The sequence below is a fragment of the Alligator sinensis genome, unplaced genomic scaffold (genome assembly GCF_000455745.1).
Source record: "Alligator sinensis unplaced genomic scaffold, ASM45574v1 scaffold614_1, whole genome shotgun sequence".
In the NCBI taxonomy this organism is placed as follows: Eukaryota; Metazoa; Chordata; order Crocodylia; family Alligatoridae; genus Alligator; species Alligator sinensis.
This window is the reverse complement of record NW_005842294.1, coordinates 1,377,049-1,381,012: the sequence shown is the minus strand read 5'-3', so window position 1 is coordinate 1,381,012 and position 3,964 is coordinate 1,377,049.

The following is a 3,964-nucleotide window of genomic DNA, read 5'->3' as shown; positions in this document are numbered from 1 at the left end:
GGCACTTTTTCCTGCCTATGCAGGGGGTCAGACTCGATGATCTATTGAGGTCCCTTCCAACCCTAACATCTATGAATCTATGAATCTACAATGGGCATGGCTAGCTGGCCAGCATGTCCATGGTTTCCAGAATGTACCATCAGGGGAGCTTCCTGATTGGCCAAAAAAGTTATATAGGGGACCACACGCCTCGGTGCGTGGTCCCCAGGCTCTGACTCTCAGGACGGATTGATCACCTGTCTTGGGGCCTGGCCAGACCCCTAGGTCTATAGCAGAAGCTGCTCCGGTCGCTCCAGGCATTATAGTTTACTGCATCGCTAAATCCGGAACGCCCTGTACTTTGTCCCAACCAAACATCGTACTTGTATACTGCAGTCTCCACCCGCCACCCATCGCTTATCCCTTGTTGCTGTATATAGTTCATCGCCTCCAAGTTATATCACCCTTCAAGTTGTTTCGACAGTTCTGTAAGTAAATATCAAATTTTATTTCACACCTTATTGTCTGTGGTGTTTATCTCCACCTCGCTCTTGGCATCCCCGAGCGTGTCTGGGTTGGTGTCACCACCCGGTGCCCCACTTGACACGCAACTGCGGCCGTTTCCCAAGGACCATCCGGGAATCGAGGCCCACACTAGCCAACTCCCATAGTTCTGCCATGCATTAACAGTGAATTGAGAGAGATCAACTTCTGTTACTAACTTGACTTGTAGTGAAGCCAAACCTGTTTCTTTTTTGTAAGTACTCTTAACGGCATGCCCTGGAATCCACTGACTCTTATCCTTTCTTGAATCTACCCTTGCTGCAAAATAAAAGTGTATCCAGGTGGCTCACCACTGGCAAAGTTCCTCTTAACAAAGCAATAGCCTTGGATCATCAATTACCTAGTCTCAGAAAAGGATTCATGGCATTCCCTCTCAGGCAGTCTGTCTCTATTTTTAGGCTTTTTATACATGAGGAAACCCATTTTCACGATTGAGTTATTCCTGTATTCCTTCTCCAGGGTCCTCACTTTACTCAGTGTCCATGTAATACATGGTTGCATACAGGTCCCTTGGGAAATATTTCCCAATATATCCATATTTTGCCTCCAAAAAGGATCTTCTATTATTTGAAACTGCTTCAGAGTTGCTTATACCTTGGGCTTTTCCTATGTTGATGTATGAGCCATATACTGTGCAGTACATCTTAAATAACTTAGTTCACTGCTCTTGCTTAGGCAGATAAGGTTCTTTGGGTGAATCTGATATATTTTATTAGACCAACTTAAATAGTTGGGGGGGAAAAATAGCAAGAAGGGGGATGAATGTAGCAGTTAAATAGTGGAGAGGTACCTTCTCCCCCCACCCAGCCTGTCTGTCACCCACTGATTCCTTGATTTACATCTTCACTGACTGCCTGTCTTGCATGCATACCAGCCCAGCCTCTGGCTTCTTTACTTTTCATTCCATCTGGGAAGAGCACACATCAACTGCAGAGACTTCCTCAGCCTGACAAAGAGGTTTTAAACCTGAAAGCTTGCTAAAAAAAAATTTCCAACTATTTAAGTTGGTCTAATAAAAGATATCAGATTCACCCAAAGAACCTAGTCTGCCTACGTCCTTAGAGCAACACGGCAAAAACCTACGCCGCTACTCTTGATTAGGCTTTTAACTGCAGCAACATTTAAGCCTCAGTTTTCACCCTACTGTTGGCTGAAATCTTGACTGTTGTTTCCTGCCCTTACAGGCAAAGACTTTGCTGGTTCCTAGAGTTACATTTCCCAACACATGGAACACATTTAACTTTGCAACCTTAACAGTCTTTAAATATAATCTTTTCATATGTAATACATTTTTACATAGCATACTTACAAATTAATCCAGTCCTATATTTTTTCCTAGAGATTTTTATTTTGCTGTATTTTGTCTGTCCAATATATCCTGTGACTGAGCTAATTATGATGTGTTTCTAAGTAATACAGTGCTATACAAGCAAATAAAAGCATTCATTAGTGACCTAAATTTGTGCCTCATCATTAAAATTGCCAAGCATCTCCATCTCCTATCGACTTAAAGGGAATCTATCTGTAGCATTAAAGTTGAAAGCTGAAACCTTCATGTTTATTTCAAGCCAGACAGTGGAGACTATCTTGATACAGACTCTGCAGACATTTATCTTTAGGGGCCAGACAGCCAGGAATTAGTCAACATGGACATCCATCAGGTATTATTGCTACTTATTTGCTATGCACTGATAACTTGAAGGAGGAAAAAAGCTTAGAAGTGACCATATCTAATAGGTTAACCCACCTGCACTTCGCATAGGATTGCAGGAGAAAGAGCAAAGATGACTTTACTCATTTTCTTGGCCATCAAACCCCGAGGCCAATTTGGGGACTGGTCTAGCTATAATTCCTATTATTACTATTATTCCTAACTTCCCATGGCTAAAAGAAGTATTCTGATATTTGAAAATGTTTGGAATTCAAAGGCCATCTAACCACGTCCCTTTCCCCAGTCTTTAATGTGTCTAGAGGGGCAACATAGCATTGGTCATTATGAGTACTTGTAAAATAACCATTACAAGTAAGAGGGGACTTTTGGGTGGTGCAGTACTGAGCACTGCAGTGCTGAACTTTTAGCTTCCTGTTCCCCAAAATAGAATCCAGAGCCGGCTTTTAGGTGCCTATCCATGGGGAGAGGTGTCTTATAACAGTCTACAAAACAGTCAGAATGCTGATGGGGCAGCCCTAGAGATAATTGAGAGCAAACGGTGAGAACAGGAGCATGTTCAAAATACCCCTTTCTAGGGCCACAATGGCTTAAACAGGACACAAAAGAGGCACTTCTGCCTGTTTAAGATACATAAATCAGAACCCAATTCCTGACAGTAGATATCTGCAACCTTTCTTTCAAAAAACAAATAGAGCGGTTGTTGCTTTCTTTCAAAAAACAGATGAAGAAAGCAAGGCCAAACTCTTCTATAAAATTTCTTATTGGTTATAACATGCACATAGAATAGGCAAGGTCTGGGTTAAATTAACACCCGCCCCCAACACTCCCCCCTCCCTTGCTCAGTTTTTCTCTCTCTAGCTCAATGAATCTCAATTTCTTTTCTACTTTTAATGTCAAAGAGTGATGCATCCATGGAGTTTAGTGTAGAGCTGAGCAAGGGCTTTCAGGATCTCTATTTTGGACTTAAGAGCCTTATTTTCACCTAAATCCCTTTTTAGGCATAGCAGATCTATTTGTGGCTCTAACTGTATGTGCATGTGTTGCAAGATGACAGTGAAAATTTGGATATCTATTAAAAGTGATGTGTTAGATTTTTTTTGCTATGTGTTAGATACTTCAGTTTTTCAATTGCAAATGTTGAATTATTATTATTCACTAATTAGCATTCAGTAATTCACACTGTAATTTCCCTAACTGTAAGTAGTGTTATTAGTTTAAGTAACTATCACAGTTCCAGTTTCAAATAAGGTACTGCCACATTCAAAGTTTTATCATTTGCAATTCTCACTGTTTTGGTTAAGCCCAGAAGTTACCAGGAAACCATCATAATACCAAACTAAGGTACAACCATACAAATGACCACAAAATTAGTAAGAGTATGAATATACAGTGTATCAGCTCCTCCAAGGTAATTGCCCGTGTGTCCAGTATTACCCTGTGTTAAATGCACTGTAATTTATCCCTCAGTGAAAGCTGAGTAAGCTATATCACATTTATTGTAGGATAACAGTATACACACAGGGTACATCTACATGTGCGCTTTTACTGCAGAGTTGACTAATTAGCTGTCTACACATGACATGGTATTAGGGCATAGTAAATTAATTAACTCCACTGTAGGAAAGTACTGTCAAGTACAGTACTATCCTATGACAGAGTAATTATGTGCACTGAAATGCACATGTAAATTGGTGACAGGGGCTGCCTGCTCTCTAGCTCTGTACTTTAGCACCCTTGTGCCCTACTCAC